The sequence below is a fragment of the Macaca thibetana genome, chromosome 7, assembly GCF_024542745.1.
Source record: "Macaca thibetana thibetana isolate TM-01 chromosome 7, ASM2454274v1, whole genome shotgun sequence".
NCBI lineage: Eukaryota > Metazoa > Chordata > Mammalia > Primates > Cercopithecidae > Macaca > Macaca thibetana.
In genome coordinates this window covers 36,425,770-36,440,941 of record NC_065584.1, presented here as the reverse complement: position 1 = coordinate 36,440,941, position 15,172 = coordinate 36,425,770, and positions in this window count along the sequence as shown.

The window sequence follows — 15,172 nt, the reverse complement described above, 5'->3', positions numbered from 1 at the left end:
TGTTGCATTAAAGTAATTGGCCCAATTCTCTGAACCAACAAATAAAATCTAATTCCTGTCTTAAAGGTAAAGAGTTATGTAATATGGGAAGAAAAGCATTCACTTAACTACCTCTCTTTTACTACTAGTACATGGTATAATGTCCAGGAAACAGCTAAGATCGGCATATCTAGCTTGAACTTTGCATAGAGGTAGTGTCCTTGACTCATGGCTTAATGCACATAAGTGTGCAAGGTATTTCAATAACACGGAGGTAACAGTCTGAGACACACATGTGAACTTAAATATTCTGCACATGACATCAGGATATACCACTGTCTTTTTTTATTCCACTTTGTGCCATCGTGCCATCTCACTATGAAAGTGCTTCTTATAAAATATTATTTCTGACCGGGCACAGCGGCTCACACCTGTAATCCTGGCACTCTGGGAGGCTGAGGTGGGTGGATCACTTGAGGCCAGGAGTTCAAAACCAGCCTGGCCAACATGGTGAAACCCTCTCTCTACTAAAAATACAAAAAAAATATAGCCAAGCATGGTGGTGGGCACCTGTAATCCCAGCTACTAGGGAGACTGAGGCAGGAGAATTGTTTGAGCCTGGGAGGCAGAGGCTGCAGTGAGCTGAGATCATGCCACTGCACTCCAGCCTGGGTGACAGAGCAAGACTCCATCTTAAAAAATATATACATATTACATAAATATATAAATATAAAATATATAATATATGATATATAATACATATATAAAATATATTATTAATATAAAATATATAAATATATATAATTATACATTATAATATATTATTATATATAAAATAATGTATGTAGAATGCAATATATATTACATATATATATATAAAATTTCTGAAAGAGCTGGACTTTGTTTCCAAGTCATTTAGTTTCTCCCAGGTTATGGAACCTGTGTCCTTGGCTTTAAATCGTTTACCTCATTCACAGTTTCAATCCTCTTGTCTTTTTTGCAGAAAGTAATTTTTCCAGAGACATATTTTAATCCATGTAAGGGTGAAATTCCTTCGCTTTTTTTTTTAGCATCTTCAAAAGAACTTTTTCTATTTCAGAAAAAAACTGAAGTCAAGTGACTTCTTCCTCTGTATATCTGGGCAACCCAGTCTCTCTGTCCCTTTATAAAAATAGGCATCATTTCTGGCAGTCATGTAGTTTGTGTGGGACCAGGCCAACTTCAGCTCCAGCAGGCAGCCCTGATTGGTCAAGGCCACAATTGGCTAATCGAACCCACATGTCCACAGGATTTGGTTCAGGGATGAGCCAATCAGCACAAAGCTTTAAGCTGCTGTTGGTTGATTGTGGGAAACATACTTCCCTGTTGCATGGGAACAATGAAGCGTGTAAGCCTGATTGCAGCCAGCTCTTCTACAATCACCAGGAAATTAGCCCTAGGACGCAAACAACATTTGTATAAAAGAGAAGAGAGGTGGAAAGAAATTGAGTCCTCACATCATTGTAGCATCAGTGTAGTCCATGGTACCAATGGACTCCCATTTAGCTACTAAATCCCTTATTGTTGATGAGTTTCAATTGGGTGTTCTGTTACTTACAGCCAAAGGCATTTTATCTGATGCACCCACTACTGGGAAGTTGAGCTAAACACACGATACTACACCTCAAAATACAGTTTATCCAGTCTGAATGTCTAACAATAGAGTATTAGGTAATTTAAATTCTATCTATTGATGGTATATTAGGATGGACTAGGCTGTTGTAATAATAGAAACTTAACTTTCATTCACATCATAATCTGAAGCAAGTGATCCTGATCAGCAGATGGCTCTGTTCCATATGATTCCATTGGTTTTTCAGAAACCCAGGCTTCTTCCGCCTTTTGGCTCCCACATCCCCTAAGGCCTTGTTACCACCCTCATTAAGCTGGCAGAAAGGGAAGAAGCAGGAAGGGGCACACCCCTGCTTCTTAAAAACCTTGGCCCAGAAATGGTACAAACCATATCCACTCTACCTTGGCTAAAACTCAGTCACACAGCTGCATCTAACTGCAAAAGATCCCAGGAAGAAAAAGTGGACTTTGGATAATTAGCTGCAGACAGGATGCTTTACAAGCTTGTTAAATCACAGGGGGAAATGCTAACAGAGCAGTGTCTTCGGTACCCTCCCAGCATTTTTTTTTTTCTTTTTGATACAGAGTCTTGCTCTGTCACCCAGGCTGAAGTGCAGTGGCACGATCTCGGCTCACTGCAGCCTCCACTTCCCAGGTTCAAGAGATTCTCCTACCTCAGCCTCCCAACTAGTTGACATTACAGGCGTGAACCACCACACCCAGCTAATTTTTGTATTTTTAGTAGAGATGGGGTTTCACCATGTTGGCCAGCTGGCCTCGAACTCGTGACCTCAGGTGGTCCACCCACCTTGTCTCCCAAAGTGCTGGGATTACAGGTGTGAGCCACCCTGTCTGGCCCCTCCCAAGCCTTTTTTTTTTTTTTTTTTTTTTCTGTGAGACAGAGTCTTGCTCTGTCACCCAGGCTGGAGTGCAGTGGTGCGGTATCTCGGTTCACTGCAAGCTCTGTGTCCGGGGTTCAAGTGACTCTCCTGTCTCAGCATCCTGAGTAGCTGGGATTACAGGTGTGTGCCACGATGCCCGGCTAATTTTTGCATTTTGAGCAGAGATGGGGTTTCACCATGTTGGCCAGGCTGGTCTCAAACTCTTGATCTCAAGTGATCCGCCTGCCTTGGCTTCCCAAAGTGCTGGGATTACAGGCATAAGCCACCATGCCCGGCCCCCACTCCCAAGCTTTCTAAAGGCCCATATCTATAAGCACATGAACTCTGTCTCTTTCTGCTTCAGCCCTGAGACAAGACTTTGTTTTATTCTTCATCCTTGTTCATCTTCTGGCACCTTCCTAATGTTCCTAGCAAGCAAACATACTTTGCCATGCACTGGTAAACAATAAAGATTTTCCTAAAGTTCTGGTGTGATGACAGAAATGTAATCAAGGTCTTCCACGGATATCTGTTCTTTCCTCCAAAGCTCTTTTCCTCTGTCAGCAGCCTCACTTCACCTGTTTACTTTTCTCTGGTTGAATGCTTCCTTCCAATATCAGCAGCCCTAAAAGTCTCATCACCTGAGCAATTCGACGCTTACTCTTTGCTTCATGCCTGCTCAGCAAAAAAAAAAAAAAAAAAAAAAAAAAACCAGAAACAACAACAACAACAAAACCCCAGTATTAAATCAAAAGCTAACAACATATCTTTTTCCTCCAGCATACCACTCAGGGAACTTAGCATATAACTCACTGAACAAAAAGTTTTCTTCCGGGGGCAGAGTTGGGTGGGGGCTTCTTGCTAAGAAAATTAATTCTTGCCAGAAAAATTCATTTACATGGGAAAAAAGACTGAAAGGATATCCTAAAATGTTAACAGTATTTACCTCTAGGTAATTAAAGTTTTTTTTCTCTTGTATGTTCCTATACTTTCCTTTAATATTTGTTTCTGTATTTTCCAAATGTTCTACAGTATATGATATATTTCTTTAATTATCTAAAAAATATTTAGTAAAGAAATTTATCTTTTGTTCAACATCACTAATCATTAGGGAAATGCAAATCAATACCACAGTGAGATACCACTTCACACCCGTTAGGGTGGATATTAAAAAAAAAAAAAAGAGGCTGGGCGTGGTGGCTCATGCCTGTAATCCCAGCACTTTGGGAGGCCACAGTGGGTGGATCACAAGGTCAGGAGTTTGAAACCAGCCTGGCAAATGTGGTGAAACTCCATCTCTACTAAAAATACAAAAAAATTAGCCAGTCATGGTGGCGGGCACCTGTAATCCCAGCTATTTGGGAGGCTGAGGCAGGAGAATCGCTTCAACCGGGAGGCGGAGGTTGCAGTGAGCCAACATCTCACCACTGCACTCCAGCCTAAGCAACAGAGCAAGACTCCATTTCAAAAAAAAGAACAAGTGTTGGTGAGGGTATGGGGAAATTAGAATGTTTGTGCATTGTTGGTGGGACTCTAAAATGGTACAGCCACCATGGAAAATGGTATGATGAGTCCTCAAAAAATTAAAGACAGAATTACCAGAAATTCTACCTCCGGCTATGTACTCAAAATAATTGAAAGCAGGAATTTGAACAGACATTTTTATGCTCATGTTCATAGCAGCAATAGCTGAAAGGTGGAAGCAATCCAACGTCTGCTGACAGATGAATGGCTAAGTCAGATGTGGTATACATATACAAGGAATATGATGCAGCCTTAAACAGGAAGGAAACCCTGACACATGCTACAGCATGGATGAACCTTGTAGACATTATGCTAAGTGAAACAAGCCCGTCACAAAAGGACAAATACGGTTCCACTTATGTGAGGTACCTAGAGTAGTCAAATTTATAGAGACAGAAAGTAGAATGGTGGCTGCCAGGGACTGGGCGGGAGGGAGGAAATGAAGAGTTATTGTTTAACAGATACTGAGTTTCAGTTGGAAAAGATAAAAACATTCTGGAGATGGACAGTGGTGATGGTTGCACAACAATGTGAATGTACTTAATGCCACAGAATTGTACACACAAAAATAGTTAAAATTGTAAATTTTATGTTAATATATATTTTACTATAATTTTTCTAAAACACAAAATTTCTCTTTCCACAGGCAATTTTACCAGAATTTTTGACGTGGATAGCTTGTGATCTCTTGGAAACCAGATATTTCCTTAGTTTGGGCTTTCCACCTACACAGGATTTCTTTTTAAATTAATTTGTAAAAGACATAAGGAAAAATACTTATTACACTTATATTTACACAAGGCTTAGGGAATTAGTAAAAGATGGCTTTTTTTTCACCAAGAATTTTTTAAGTGAGAAAGAGGCCGGGCATGGTGGCTCATGCCTTAATCCCAACATTTTAAGAGGCCAAGGTGGGTGGATCACCTGAGGTCAGGAGTTCGAGACCGGCCTGGCCAACGTGTTGAAACCCCATCTGTACTAAAAATACAAAAATTAGCCAGGTGTGGTGGTGGGTGCCTGTAATCCCAGCTAGTTGGGAGGCTAAGGCAGGAGAATCGCGTGGGCCTGGGAGGTGGAGGTTGCAGCAAGCCAAGATTGCAATTGCACTCCAGCCTGGGCGACAAGAGCAAAACTTCATCTCAAAAAAAAAAAAAAAAAAAAAAAAAAAGGAAAGAAAAAAAGAAAAAGGAAGATAGGTAAGCAATTAACTATAATCTACAATGAAATAAAATCATGGACCAAGGGTAGAGGTAGAAGCAGTGAGTTCTTCCTGGGGTTTTGGGAAGGATCCCAGAGAAGGGTGTTTAAGGTAGACCTTAAAGAAGTCTTGGGAGTTTACGAATGGAGAAGAGAGGGTGAACATTAGAAAGTGGGATAAAGAGAGGTGAAGGGGACAGCACTGGGACATGAGGAAGACAACTGACACCCACATATCTCATCCCCTGAGACCACTGACCAGTCATAGGGCATCGAGGGACTTTAAGCATGGCTTGCTGAGCACCTGCCTTGATGAGGCAGTGCTGTCTTTACTGGGGAGATGACCCAGGAAATGAGCTGAACTCAGAAAGCAAAGTCAAAGCCAGCCACGTGTCAGGGCCAGAGTCGAGACCTTGGCTGGCTCAGTGGTGTGACTCTAGAGCAATACAGAGTACGCAGGAACTTCCTGTGCAAACAAGGAAATGGCCCCCTGCATGTTGGTGCCTGATGATGTGCAGCTGCGGGCTTCACATTCTGACAATGAAAAGAATAGAAGTTTTTAAAGTTAAATGTAAAGCTTTTGTAATGTTTCTTGTCAGCACCTAGGACCTGGCCAATCTGCAACTCATGTCTTCCCCCAGTATCCACACTCATGGACTTACCACTAGATGGTGGCATTCAGATGGTGCACAGCTGTGCAACCATCACCCCAGCCCAGGTAGGAAGGAGAACAGAACGTGCTTATGATCTGGAGGTTCATGGGTGCTGTGTCAGTCATTCTGCATCATGATCAGCTTGCGAAGAGGAGACAGAGGCCATGTAGAATTATAAGTCTTGGACCTGGCGGATCATCAAAGTTAACTCATTCAGCAACTTATTGTCCATCAGTTGGGTCATTCTTGTCATGTGGCTGTTTCTTCTCTTTGAAGCCTCTGTCATGTGTTGACATGACACGTGTTGGAATGATTAAGTGGCTCAATGGAAGCACTTTTCTCTGTTCACTAAAGGAAGGTCCCTGCCTCTGTTGGGTATTTCTGCTCCAGGCAACCACAAAGATGGCCTTTGAGGCTCCTCTCCACATCCCCAGGCACCCTAAGAGAACACTTAATCCTGCTCCCAAAGCCACAATGTCTAAGATCAGTGAACATCCACACCCATCTCTTATCTGGCTGGGTCACAAAGTCTAGAGGACAGGCTATCTGAAGAATCCTACAAACCTACACTTTCTTGTTTTCCAAGTTCCCAGGATCCAACCACCTCCTCAGGGTCAGGCCCTGGCATGCTCTTACTCACAATAAACAAAAACTTCTATACCTTACCCCTTTCCCTTCTTGGAAGCCTCCTTAATTCCCTCAGGTGGGCCTGATTCACAAATAGCTGGAAATTCCCTGCCTGGGGTCAAGGCACCCAGGTCTGGGAACACAAAGCCCTGGCTGCCTTTCCTGGAAGGGAAAGGGGAAAATTATCTTTCCATTGTTTTTGCTGATAGGTCACAGTAGCAAAAGAGATAAGCTACAATGAATTTCTCAGTATTTCACCTTGTTGTGCATTGAGATTTTCTCACTGGCTGATGCCTGGAGACAGGTGCGCTAGTCATATTCATCTGATATCATGATGTCAGGTGGAGACTTTCGATCCACTCATGGGTCTTTCTTTGCTCACTAGGGTGTAACTCTTGGACATTTTGGGGTGGAACCTGGATCACTGCTTAATTTCCTTAAATGGATATCCAACGCTGCTCCCAGCTCCACCTCATCCCAGGTCTGTTTCCTGTCTACTCCCAGTTATTCTCCCGCATCCCCAGGCACAAAGCCCCAAAGGGTCTGCTGTGATTTTTGAGTAGAATCATATTGATGCAGCAGGACCTAACCCTGGCAAAGCAGGGCGTGAGGGTTAGAAATGTGAGCTATGAACCATCCTTACTTTCCTACAGTTCTAAAACTACTTTGGAACTAGTAATCCTGGCATGTCAGACCCGGAGGAGCACCGTCATTTGTGAACAAGCCAGCTGTCCCCAGGCCCAGGTCAAGAAAGCCTGTGATCTGATGGCCCAGCCTCAGCTATAGAGATAAGGCCCTTCTCTTCTGTGCTTTGGAATGATTAAGTGGCTCAATGGGAGCACTTTTCTCTGTTCACTAAAGGAAGGGCTGTGTTGGTTGGCTTTTTCTAGAGTGTTCTTTTAAGGAAGCTGTCCACCTACCAGAGTCTGTAAATTCTGTTTACCATCTTGACAGAGTTCCTAGTGAAGCTGAAGCCTGTCTTCTCTCTCATGTCCAGACTCAGGGACTACACACTGGCCCAAGTTCTTTACATTAGAAGATTTTGGGACCTCTCTTTATACTTCCTTGTCCAGCCTCTCCCTGCAGTCTCAGAGGCTGAATCCAGTCTCATGTCTGGTGTCTGTGCTGAATGTCAGTGGTTTTAAGGCCTCTTCTGCATATCAGCCCTGGCCCTCCTCACCCACCTTTCCTTGGTCTGTAAGTCAAATCCTTTAACCTCTACCTGGGTGTAGCCCCCAGAGTTGGAGGGCATTTTGCCACGGCTGCTGCAGCCTGTGTGCAGGAACAGATACATCATCTGATGATCTGAATTATGTTTTCCAGATTTATCGCTTCACTCGCATACTCAGGCCAGTTGATATTTTAGGCACGTGAATCACAGTGTCTGGCATGGCTTCCTCTATAGCAGAGCTCCGGCAGCAGGCATAATGAAGTTGGGAGCAGGGAGAGTTCAACTTATCAGGGAGGAAAATTTGTGTCAGTAACAAGTCTGCCTGGCAACAGCACTAAAAAGAGAGATAGCAGGTCCCAACATCAGAGCCAAAATCTTCACACTAGTGGAGTAACATCACCCTGTGCAATTTTCCTACTTGGGTTGCTGCTTTCTCTCCTTTTTCTCACCCCCAAAAAAGGAAAATGAGAATGTCATACATGCATTCTCCAAAGGATATCCCCTAACCTGCCACGGAACAGGGAGAGGTTGATGAGCCGAAATGTCACCAGGCTGTGGCTATCCATGGATGTGTTATGAATGAATAATAAGAATTAAGCTTCTGCAGTGGAATTATGGGCACTGAAAGAAGTTGCCATGGGCAGAGCTAATTGACCCTCTGCCATTCAGTGTAGGATTCTGCTTGGAGAATGGGGCTCAAGACTAGGAGATAGGAAGATATTCCTTTATTTTTTCTTACTCCCCTAAGCATGCTCTATTATTATTATTTGGATCTCAGCTCACTGCAACCTTCACCTCCTGGGTTCAAGTGATTCTCCTGCCTCAGCCTCCTGAGTAGCTGGGACTACAGGTGTGCACCACCACACCCAGCTAATTTTTGTATTTTTAGCAGAGACGAGGTTTCACCATGTTGGCCAGGATGGTCTTGATTCTTGACCTTGTGATCTGCCCGCCTTGGGGGGATTACAGGCGTGAGCCACCGTGCCTGACCGATTATTAAATAAAATATAGAGTTTTCTATTTCTCAAGAAATCTATTCAGAATTGAGAAAGAAAGCAGGAGAACTGACCTGGACATCTGAACACTTTGGGGGGGACCTTAAGGGCAGTCATTGTGTCTTTACGTCTGGATCTCATGTCCAGGGCAGTCATAGGCACAAAGTAGAAACTGAACGCGGGTGTGCTGAACTGACCTGGCCTCGGCTCCATTAGTACTTGGAATGCCTTTGGGTGGTCTCTTTACTCCTCCAGGCACCCTTTCACCATCTGAAGAATGAATCATTGATCTCTTCGAGATCTTCCCAGATCTGACATTCTAGGCTTTCAAAGTCAAAACTAGTTTTAAAATCCTAAGAAAACAGAGAATTAAAAAAAGTTCCCATAAATGTTTCTATGTCAAATGCTTGATCATTGGGCTCTGCTTTATCATCAAAATGCGTGCATGCAAGTCTTCAGGCTTAAATGTTCCCATGAATACATCAGTCAGTGGTATCTGGGATACATTTACATTTTTAGCATTGGTGTAATTCTATTTGGTTTTATGCCACAGGAAGTTCAAGCCTGATTCAATTAAGGAGTTTCATAAAATGAGTTTTTAGAAGGAAAAGACAATGCATTGCACATGTTATACCACTGTACTTTGCATTGTTATACAATCAGGTATGTTAAAGGTGACTTTTGCTTCGGTCCAAGAATCTGTTAGCAATCCATAAAGTGGAATATTTTACTGTCTTATTTGGAAGCACGGAATTTAAGAGCTGGAAGGTAGGCAGGCATCTCCTACTAAAACAAGGGTAGGGAGACTTTTTGTACATTTTTGCATACCTCTCAGCTCCTAATGTAGTTCTCATATAAATACCAAAATACCTAAAATACCTAATACCAAACAGAAGGAGGCCTGGTTTCTAAGCCTGGGGATGAGAAGGTGGTCAGCAGCATAAAACAGAGTTATGTACAGTTTGAGAGTGTGTCTCTTTGCATCAAAAATATTCAGAGCAATATTTAAATTTCTGTCTGTCAGAGAAGGAGCAGAGACAACTGTGCAGAACTCTGCAGAGGGAGAAACTCTTCCTAGGTAACAGCTGCTGCTGGCCTTTTTCATAAAGTGCACGTGCAAGAGGAGCAACCTTCTTGGGAAGCAGAGTTGATGACAACTCAGCACTTAAGGGAGGGAACTTAGAGCCAGTGCAGACAGACTGCGGAGTCCCAGCAACTGGATAAAACCTCTAGACTGAGCAAGCAGATGTGCTAGCAGTAGAGTCCAGAAGAGAAGCTCCAACAAAAAAGGATTAGAAGCAAAGATCCTGAGATGACCCAAATGGGAATCAAGAGGATAATACGGAGGTAGGAAATGGGAGGGAAAGTCTTAGGGACATTACCGAAATCACAGGAAGGCAGCAGAATCTTCAGTCCCTGGATCTTAACCAATGGGAAGTTAAAGTTGAAATAGAAAAGGTAGGACTCAAAGTCAAACCCGAGGAAGAGAGAGAGTTGAATACAGGGTAATGGAGAAAACGTTTAAAGCTGGGAGAATTGAGAATAGAGAACAGTAAAGGCAGCAAATTCAGAAGATAGTGAGTCCTAAATGTCTAGAGTTTTTATTATATGATACTTGACCATACCTGACTGGGGTAACCGTTTAAAGGAAATACATAGTAGTTTGGAAAAGACAACAAAATAAGAAGATCCAAAAAAATGATCAGGACAGAACTATCTCCCTTAAGACAATGTCCTTGGATATTAGAAGTGAATATAAGAACACAGTCTGAAGACCCAGCAGAAAAGAGTTTGAACCATAGGAGTTTGAATGCATTATCCATAGATTGTAGGAACATTTACTATTTCATAAAACCAGAAGTTAAGTGAGAGAGGGCAGTTCCAGGGTCATTTAAATCAGGGGCCAATGCCGACAACAAGGACCCAGATTCGTTGCATCTATCCCCTTTCCTATCCATAGAATGGTGTCCTCTTAGGATGGCTCTCCTCATGGCTTCTGTGGGAAACAGAGAAATCCTTTCACTTGGGTAACTTCTTAAGAGCAAGGAATCCCTTCCCAGAGAGCCTCTTGCAAGTTTCCCTTACATCTTTTCAGCCAGAAGTGCCTTACTCTCCCATGAAAAGCAGTCCTTTGGCAAAGGAAATGAGCTCAACAGGCTATGAGGCACTGATAAAGGTCCCTTCTCAGGGAGTTCTTTTGCCAAAGCACACAACCATTCAGATGGGGGTGAACAGAATCAGGATTCACCTTGCAAAGGAGAAGGAATGAGGATTCACCTCGCAAAGGAGAAGGAACTGCACATGGAATTGCTCTGGTTAATGGCAACTGGATGTGGGTGGGAAGCATTCCTGAACCAGGGTGGTCTCAACCTCCCCTTTGGCTCTCTGCCCTCCTTCTGTTGGGGAGGACTAACTGAGGTCAAGAGAAGTGAGGTAACATACCCACTTGTTGTCTCAGACAGCCCTCAAATCTCACCACCCTCATTCAGTTCAGTGCACTTTCCACCACAACACACTGTTTTCTCCTGGTAACATTTTAAATCACCTTCGTTGAGGTTCAGTGCAGGGCAAACATTTTGCCATGATATTAGAAGACGTATCCACCATGGCCATAATGAGGTGCAGCCACTTTGGTGGAAACAGCAGGGAGTTCACAATCAACTCTGGTTTGACTGTTGACTCTTTTCTAGCTGAGGGGCACGGGGCAGCTACTTGCTTTCTCTAGGCCCATCTCTACCACCCTTTCTTTGGCATGTGAGTTCATTCAAAGGAGGTAGTGCTGTGAGGGATGTTAATATGGTTTGGTTCTGTGTCCCCGCCCAAATCTCATGTTGAATTGTAATTTCCAGTGTTGGAGGAGGGGCCTGGTGGGAGGTGACTAGATCATGGATGGATTTCCCCCTTGCTGTTCTTGTAATAGTGAGTGAGTTCTCACGAGAACTGGTTGTTTAAAAGTTTGTAGCTCCTTGCCCTTCACTCTCTTCTTCCTGCTCCAGCCCTGTAAGATGTGCCTGCTTCCCTTTCATCTTCCGCCAGGATCATGAGTTTCCTCAGGCCTCCCCAGCCATGCTTCCCATAAAGCCTGCAGAACCATGAGCCAATTAAGCCTCTTTATAAGTTGCCCAGTCTCAGGTATTTCTTTATAGCAGTGCACGAATGGACTAATACAGATATCATGGCAATAAATGCGGCATTCTGTAAGTCCATGAAAAATGGTTTTGGCCTAGGGGCTACGGACATGGAGATGTGGAAAATAAATACCCCTATTTTTCTGTCCTGTCATTCTCTGACCTCCATTACTATCTCCCATCCTTGGCCAAAGCAAACAAGAAGCTGAAGAGAAAGATAAGGGCAGGGAGTGGGTGAGGGGAGGGTTAGTATGGGCAAAAGAAAATAAGCAAAAGAGTTGTTCTGTGTGCCTGGTATATACTAGATATATGACTATACATGGATACTATTTTTGTTGTTTTTTATTTGTTTTGTTTTCTAAATAGAGATGGGGTCTCACTATGTTGCCCAGGCTGGTCTCAAACTCCTGGGCTCAAGTGATTCTCCTGCCTTGGCCTCCCAAAATGCTGGGATTACAGGAGGGAGCCACCATGCCAGGTCTTTTTGTTTTTTTTTGTTTTTTCTTTTTTAGAATCCTGAAGTCAAGTTCTGGAAAAAAGAAAGGTCAAAGTTCGCAGAGATAAGGAATAAGGTTGGCACACTAGACGGTATTTTGGGGACCATGGCTCCCAGTCCTCCTGTTCCTCAGCTCTCTCACTGTCCTGCCTGTGTCAGTGCCTCATGGACCCCAGTCTCTGCATCCCCGATGAGTCCCTCCACTCTAACTAAACTGGCCTGTCAGGGCAAGTCTGACAGGAGCTGTGGGGATGACAGCATAGAAGACTATGTGTCTCCAGCTATGATGACAGCACCCTTACAGCATGGCTCTTCAGTCATTTTTCCTGATGTGATGGTGATTCCAGCTGACCAGTCAATACAGCCATGCCCTCTTCCCTGTACTCATCAATGACCAGCAAGAGCTCAGGACACCATTCCACTCTAAATGCAAGAGCCAAACTTCTGCTGTCCATGTGAGCTTCTCCTAGCTCAGAGATGCGTCAGTGTGCAACAAGAGTAAATGAGTTATAGATAGGATCTAAGTGTGTACCCCTCTCCCATCTTTCATACCTCTCATTCCTACTTGTGCCTTACTTCTGTTTCCCCCACTGCCCCAGATATTCACTGTATTAGTTCATTCTTGCACTGCTATAAAGAAATACCTGAGATGGGGTAATTTAGAAAGAAAAGAGTTTTAACTGGCTCATGGTTCCCCCAGCTGTACAGGAAGAATGATGCTGGCATCTGCTTGACTTCTGGGGAGGCCTCAGGAAACTTACAATCATGGTGAAAGGTGAAGGGGGAGCAGGTACTTCACACGGCCAGAGCAGGAGGAAGAGAAGAAAGGGAGATGTCACACACTTTTAAACAACCAGATTTCAGAGGAACTCACTATCACAACAACAGCACCATAGGGGAAATCTGCCCCCATGATCCAAGCACCCCCCACCAGGCCCCAACTTCAACACTGAGGATTACAACTGAACATGACATTTGGGTGGGGATGCAGATCCAAACCATGTCATTCAGTCTCCTCACTTTCTCCTTACCCCAGAGTCATGAACTCTAAGGTCCCCACCTGTGGATTCAGAGAGAATGAATCAGCACCCCTGACTAGATATCCCAGCCCCTGAGGATGGAGCACAATTCCCCAACCCCAGAAGAAAGTCAGTTTAGTTTCTAAAGCAGATCAGTTTTCCTCACTCCTGATTTACTTGGGACAGTAACTGGATATGACTGCTGTTTTGATTAAGACATTGGGTGTTGGTTTCTGGTTGTTTATTCCACAAATTACTCTCTTCTGGAGGCTTGACCCATCATAGGCACGCCAGATACTGACCAATCTGTTCTAAGTGAACTAATACTCATCAATTCTCTCCCTTTCCAGCTCTTACCCAACTGTTGAATGAGTCAGAGAGAAAGTATTTTAATTGGATTCCTGATTTGATAAGATTTCATGTGTTCCCTTTGAACACATAAAGAACTTCTTCTCCTCCTGCTTTCCCACCTTGTACCAAAAAAAAAAAAAAAAGAAAAGAAAAAGAAATAAAAGGAAATCATTTTGGAGGAGGGGGTCGGGGAAGGAGACTGTTCTTTCAACAAGAAATGTCTCAGCACCTGCAAGTTAATTTAGAAATGTATAGGTAATTTCAGAGAGGAGAAGATTTAGTACAAATTATGTTTCTTCTAGAAGCAACAATTGCCTTTATTTAATGGATATGTGGGAGAACTTTTTGTTATCTGTGCCTGGAGTTATTTGCTTCAATTACCTTGCTGGGTTTCAATTGTCCCTCCTCCTCCTCCTTTGAAAGAACACTGAGAAAGGAAACCTAGTTCTCTCCTAATGTATCAGATGCCTGTAATGTCACAAAAGAAAGGCATCTATAAACTGTTCCTCTGTGGGAGTGGGTATAGGATCCTTGCTCAGGTAAGTTCATTGGGTGCTAGCATCACACCTGAAAAGGCACAGGTTTGAGCATCACACCTTTAGAGAAGTGGTTCTCAACCCAATTTGCACATTTAAATCACCTGGGGGGAGAGAGAGAGCGAGAGTGTATGTGTGTGTGTACACACATACACACTTATTTCCTGGGCCCCACTCTGGAGAATCTAATTCAGTTGGTCTGAAGTACGGCCCAGGCATTGGTAGGTTTTGTTGTTTGTTTGTTTTTGAGATGGAGTCTTGCTCTGTTGCCCAGGCTGGAGTGCAGTTGTGCGATCTCGGCTCACTGCAACCTCCACCTCCTGGGTTCAAGCGATTCTCTTGCCTCAGCCTCCAAAGTAGCTGGGACCACAGGCACGTGCCACCACACTCAGCTAGTTGTTGTGTTTTTTGTTTTTTGGTTTTTTTTTTTGTATTTTAGTAGAGATGGGGTCTCGCCATGTTGGCCAGGCTGGCCTCCAGTGATCCACTCACCTCTGCCTCCCAAAGTGCTAAGATTACAGGTGTGAGCCACCATGCCCAGCCTCTAGTGATTCTTATGTGCATCCAGATTGAGAACCACTGCTTAGAGCTTCAAGAAGTTTGCCTGTACTTAGCTTCATTATCCCATGACCCAGTTAATTTTCTTCTGAAATTCAAAAGGGGATCCTTGAAGCTAGTTGGCTATTTGCAGCAGATGACACTCAGCTGCAAAGAACAAAAGGCACTGCAAAGAAGAAAATGAAACCTGTAAGGGCCAAAGTTCTTAGAAGCAAAATGTTCCAATCAGAACATTGGGTGAACTGTAGGCCGGGTGCACAGGTTCACGCCTGTAATTCTAGCACTTTAGGAGGCTAAGGCAGGCAGATCACTTGAGGTCAGGAGTTCGAGGCCAGCCTGGCCAACATGGTGAAACGACATCTCTACTAAAAATACAAAAATTAGATGGGCATTGTGGTGGGTCCCTGTATCCCAGCTACTTGGGAGGCTGAGGCAGGAGAATCACT